This window comes from Bos mutus, chromosome 16 (assembly GCF_027580195.1).
Source record: "Bos mutus isolate GX-2022 chromosome 16, NWIPB_WYAK_1.1, whole genome shotgun sequence".
NCBI lineage: Eukaryota > Metazoa > Chordata > Mammalia > Artiodactyla > Bovidae > Bos > Bos mutus.
Genome location: NC_091632.1, coordinates 3,327,419 through 3,334,111, shown reverse-complemented (window position 1 = coordinate 3,334,111; position 6,693 = coordinate 3,327,419).

Genomic DNA, 6,693 nt, shown 5'->3' with positions numbered 1-6,693 from the left:
AGATGGACCTTTGTTGCCAAAGTAATGTCTCTGCTTTTGAATATGCTATCTAGGTTGGTCATAACTTTCCTTCCAAGGAGTAAGCGTCTTTTAATTTTATGGCTGCAGTCACCATCTGCAGTGATTTTGGAGCCCAGAAAAATAAAGTCAGCCATTGTTTCCACTGTTTCCCCATCTATTTCCCATGAAGTGATGGGACCAGATGCCATGATCTTAGTTTTCTGAATGTTGAGCTTTAAGCCAAATTTTTCACTCTCCTCTTTCACTTTCAACAAGAGGCTTTTTAGTTCCTCTTCCCTTTCTGCCATAAGGGTGGTGTCATCTGCATATCTGAGGTTACTGATATTTCTCCAGGCAACCTAGATTCCAGCTTGTGATTCATCCAGTCCAGCATTTCTCATGATGTACTCTGTATATAAGTTAAATAAGCAGGGTGACAATATACAGCCTTGACGTACTCCTTTTCCTATTTGGAACCAGTCTGTTGTTCCATGTCCAGTTCTAACTGTTGGTTCTCAACCTGCATATAGGTTTCTCAGGAGGCAGGTCAGGTGGTCCAGTATTCCAATCTCTTTCAGAATTTTCCACAGTTTATTGTGATCCACACAGTCACTCAGATGGTAAAGCATCTGCCTACAATGCAGTAGACCTGGGTTCGAACCCTGGTTTGGGAAGATTCCCTGGAGAAGGAAATGGCAACCTACTGTAGTACTCTTGCCTGGAAAATCCTATGGACTGAGGAGCCTGGTAAGCTACAGTCCATGGGGTTGCAAAGAGTAGGACACGACTGAGTGACTTCACTTCCCTTCACTTCACACAGTCAAAGGCTTTGGCATAGTCAATAGAGCAGAAATAGATGTTTTTCTGAAACTCTCTTGCTTTTTCCATGATCCAGCGGATGTTGGTAATTTGATCTCTGGGTCCTCTGCCTTTTCTAAAACCAGCTTGAACATCTGGAAGTTCACGGTTCATGTATTGCTGAAGCCTGGCTTGGAGAATTTTGAGCATTACTTTACTAGCGTGTGAGATGAGTGCAATTGTGCGGTAGTTTGAGCATTCTTTGGCATGCCTTTCTTTGGGATTGGAATGAAAACTGACCTTTTCCAGTCCTGTGGCCACTGCTGAGTTTTCCAAATTTGCTGGCATATTGAGTGCAGCACTTTCACAGCATCATCTTTCAGGATTTGAAATAGCTCAACTGGAATTCCATCACCTCCACTAGCTTTGTTCGTAGTGATGCTTCCTAAGGCCCACTTGACTTCACATTCCAGGATGTCTGGCTCTAGGTTAGTGATCACACCATCGTGATTATCTGGGTCGTGAAGATCTTTTTTGTACAGTTCTGTGTATTCTTGCCACCTCTTCTTAATATCTTCTGCTTCTGTTAAGTCCATACCATTTCTGTCCTTTATTGAACCCATCTTTGCATGAAATATTCCCTTGGTATCTCTGATTTTCTTGAAGAGACCTCTAGTCTTTCCCATTCTGTTATTTTCCTCTTTCTTTGCACTGATCACTGAGGAAGGCTTTCTTATCTCTCCTTGCATTGGAACTCTGCATTCAGATGCTTATATCCTTCCTTCTCTCCTTTGCTTTTCTCTTCTCTTCTTTTCACAGCTATTCGTAAGGCCTCTCCAGACAGCCATTTTGCTTTTTTGCATTTCTTTTCCATGGGATGATCTTGATCCCTGTCTCCTGTACAAGGTCATGAACCTACGTCCATAGTTCATCAGGCACTCTGTCTATCAGATCTAGTTCCTTAAATCCATTTCTCACTTCCACTGTATAATCATAAGAAATTTGAATTGGGTCACAACAGACTGGTTCCAAATAGGAAAGGGAGTACGTCAAGGCTGTATATTGTCACCCTGCTTATTTAACTTATATGCAGAGTACATCATGAGAAACGCTGGACTGGAAGAAACACAAGCTGGAATCAAGATTGCCAGGAGAAATATCAATAACCTCACACATGCAGATGACACCACCCTTATGGCAGAACATGAAGAGGAACTAAAAAGCCTCTTGATGAAAGTGAAAGTGGAGAGTAAGAAAGTTGGCTTAAAGCTCAACATGCAGAAAATGAAGATCATGGCATCTGGTCCCATCATTTCATGGGAAATAGATGGGGGAACAGTGGAAACAATGGCTGACTTTATTTTTCTGGGCTCCAAAATCACTGCAGATGGTGACTGCAGCCATGAAATTAAAAGACACTTACTCCTTGGAAGGAAAGTTATGACCAACCTAGATAGCATATTCAAAAGCAGAGACATTACTTTGACAACAAAGGTCCGTCTAGTCAAGGCTATGGTTTTCCCTGTGGTCATGTATGCATGTGAGAGTTGGACTGTGAAGAAGGCTGAGCACTGAAGAATTGATGCTTTTGAACTGTGGTGTTGGAGAAGACTCTTGAGAGTCTCTTGGACTGCAAGGAGATCCAATCAGTCCATTCTGAAGGAGATCAGCCCTGGGATTTCTTTGGAAGGAATGATGCTGAAGCTGAAACTCCAGTAGTTTGGCCACCTCATGCGAAGAGTTGACTCATTGGAACAGATTCTGATGCTGGGAGGGATTGGGGGCAGGAGGAGAAGGGGATGACAGAGGATGAGATGGCTGGATGGCATCACTGACTCGATGGAACTGAGTCTGAGTGAACTCTGGGAGTTAGTGATGGACAGGGAGGCCTGGTGTGCTACAATTCATGGGATCGCAAAGAGTCAGACACGATTGAGCAACTGAACTGAACTGAACTGAATGGTCTAGTGGTTTTCCCTACTTTCTTCAATTTTAGTCTGTATTTGGCAATAAGGAGGTGAAACCATAATCACAGAAAACTAGCCAATCTGATCACACAGACAACAGCCTTGTCTAACTCAATGAAACTAAGCCATGCCGTGTGGGGCCACCCAAGATGGTCAGGTCATGGTGGAGAGGTCTGACAGAATGTGGTCCACTGGAGAAGGGAATGGCAAACCACTTCAGTATTCTTGCCTTGAGAACCCCATGAACAGTATGAAAAGGCAAAATGATAGAATACTGAAAGAGGAACTCCCCAGGTCAGTAGGTGCCCAATGTGCTACTGGAGATCAGTGGAGAAATAACTCCAGAAAGAATGAAGGGATGGAGCCAAAGCAAAAATAATACCCAGCTGTGGATGTGACTGGTGATAGAAGCAAGGTCTGATGCTGTAAAGTGCAATATTGCGTAGGAACCTGAAATGTCAGGTCCATGAATCAAGGCAAATTGGAAGTGGTCAAACAAGAGATGGCAAGAGTGAACGTCAGCATTCTAGGAATCAACGAACTAAAATGGACTGGAATGGGTGAATTTAACTCAGATGACCATTATATCTACGACTGTGGGCAGGAATCCCTCAGAAGAAATGGAGTAGTCATCATGGTCAACAAAAGAGTCTGAAATGCAGTACTTGGATGCAATCTCAAAAATGACAGAATGATCTCTGTTCATTTCCAAGGCAAACCATTCAATATCACAGTAATGCAAGCCTATGCCCCAACCAGTAATGCTGAAGAAGCTGAAGTTGAACGGTTCTATGAAGACCTTCAAGACCTTTTAGAACTAACACCCAAAAAAGATGTCCTTTTCATTATAGGGGACTGGAATGCAAAAGTAGGAAGTCAAGGAACACCTGGAGTAACAGGCAAATTTGGCCTTGGAATACGGAATGAAGCAGGGCAAAGACTAATAGAGTTTTGCCAAGAAAATGCACTGGTCATAGCAAACACCCTCTTCCAACAACACAAGAGAAGACTCTACACATGGACAGCACCAGATGGTCAACACTGAAATCAGATTGATTATATTCTCTGCAGCCAAAGATGGAGAACCTCTATACAGTCAGCAAAAACAAGACTGGGAGCTGACTGTGGCTCAGATTATGGTGAGAACTAAGTGAGATAATGTAAAATAATTTTTCAACTCCAAAGAGCATGTAAATGTTAGTTGTTATTAATATTGTTTTATTGAGTAGATAATGGGGATGCTGTGATCTTTTTCTGTTACCTCTTTGAAGTACCTAAGAACAGTGGAAAGATTGAGTTATGGAGTCTTTTCTGGAAAAGATTTGGAATCCTGGTCCCTCATTTACTGGCTCTGTGAGCAAGTCAGTTAACCTCTGTGAATCATTTCAATTTCCTCACCATTAAGAGAAAGGGAGACAGAAAGAATTATAATGCAGTGTTTATTTTCCATGGTTGCAGTGAGAATTCATAATAATGTATGTCAAGTCTGTACATCACTCAAATCCACCCTCCTATGTAATCTTTGGTCCACAATATCTTCTCTATTTTCATTAAGCCTTCACTGTAGAGACTGGCAGTTCCTTTTTTAAAACTGAAGTGTAGTTGATTTACAGTGTTTTATTTAGGTGTACAGCAAAATGATTTGGTTATCACCCATACAAATATATATTCTTTTTCAGATTCTTTTCCATTATAGGTTATTCGATATTGAATGGGCTTCCCTGGTGGCTCAGATGGTAAAGAATCCACCTGCAATGTGGGAGATCTGGGTTTGATCCCTGGGTTGGGAAGATCCCCTGGAGAAGGGAACAGCTACCCACTCCAGTATTCTGGCCTGGAGAATTCCACAGACTATATAGCCCATGCGGTCGCAAAGAGGTGGACACAACTGAGTGACTTTCATTTTCACTTTGAGGCTTCCCTGATGGCTCAGACAGTAAAGAATCTGCCTGCAATGCTGGAAGATCTGGGTTCAATGTTGAATATCGCTCTCTATGCCATACAGTGGGTCCTTGTTGTTTATTCCATTTTAAACTAGTCTCTGATGGCTCCACAGTGACATTCCTTGAACTGAGGCAATCAGAACACCTTATTCTTATGGTAGAAATACGTTAGAGATCAGATGTGAATTTAGGTCGACACTGGGAAGGGCATGGGCATGGACTGGTGTGGGAGGCACCTCACAGAGATGAGCCTCTCACCCTGCACAGCCCCCTGCACAGCACCCCCTGCAGCCTGGTCCTGCTGCATGACCTTCAGGCATCCTCTGTGGGGCAGATGCTGATACCCACTGCTGTCTGGGACACTGGGTCAGAATCAGCCCCCAGAAAACTAATCTGGCCCATGACTTTGACTTTCCTGGCTGCGTGGGCTCTGAATTTTCAGAATTAGAGCTTCTCCTTGGGTTAGATATTGTTTCTCAGGTCTGTTTTAAACATAAGTATCAATATCTCCTCAGCACAGATCAGGACTTGTATCAGCTTAGAACCATAAAAGAGGCACTGCAGGAAATTTCATCCAACCACCTTGGTTTATGTAAGAGGAAACTGAGGCCAGAGTGATGAGGTGACATCATCAAATGCCGGGGTCCAGCCGGGCGCCACCTGCCGGGGTCCAGCCTCGGCTGATCCAGGGAGTTCGAAGCAGGGACGGCGTTGGCGAGGATCAGGATACAATAACTTCGATTAGATATTAATTAGAGATGTAAAGAGTAATAGAATGAGGATAGCTCAGTAGGAAAATTCAGTGGAGAAAAGAGGCTGAGTAGCTTGGTTTACGCGGGAGACCAATAAAACTTCAAGACAAGAAGCTTGCACCACTTATGTAGGCCGCAGGCGTCCTTCCATTCTCCCGAAGGAGAGGAGACACTGAGGCCTCCCCTGTCGGATCTTAGAAGCCCAGGCATAATTAGTAAGCATGGCGGGTTCCGCGCTCCAGATGGAGACTCAGCCAGAGTGAGAGAGAGAGCGACACGGGGAGACCAGTATTTTGAGAAACTGATCCCAATTCTTTATTTTCCATGGTCTACTTTTATACACTGAGATGTTATGCAAAAGTCATGCGGGGTCAGCAGTCCTGACTTTTATCAAAGTCAGATGCTTCACACAAATGTATACAGAGGTCTTAGGGGTGTTACATCATCTTCTGGCCAGGGGGCCTGCTGACAATTTATGACCCTCTCCTTGTGACAACGGTCAGTCAACCAGGACACTTATTTCTCCAGGGGTGATTATTCTTAAAACAGACACCACCCAAATAAAGTTACATTCCTATAGGGTGAGGGTATAGTGGGTTTTAGTTAAGGAAAGAATTTACTTAGCCTAAGGTCTAACGTGATTTATATCAAAGGTTAATACTTATTTCTTCTATATATTCATTAATGTGTGTAAGGGCAGGGGATGTGGAGACTTAGCAACAAACATTGGCTCAACAAATGAAAAACCCTTCACCAATGCAATTTCTAATCAGCCCATTATACTTATACTAATAGTTTTCTAACTTTTCTAAGGAACCTGTTTTTAGAAGGTTTAAAGCATCTCGTGCCTCTCATGGTTGGGAGGCTGTGAGCAATCACATGTGGCCGGACAAGCCTGTCAGGCAGGCCAGAGAACCTTCAGAGGAGTTTGTAGGTTAAAACACTCTTGTCACGCCCAGGAGTTTTTATTAACTGGAGCTCTAGGTTAACTCCTTCTCCAAAAGAGGTGGTGGGGGACAGCCCCCCGTAAAGTCAGAGGTGTAGATGAGCACAAAGTAGTAAAGTAGGCAGGCTCTGGTTATGGGGGTAGATGCTCGAGGATTTCCAGGGGGACTCCTGAGGCTCAATCCTGCCTTTGTGTATGTTGAGCCTCCTTCCTCATGACCTTTGCCACGGGCCGAGTGCCTCACTCTGGCCCCCAACAATCAAAGACACACTGAGTTATGAGCAGTA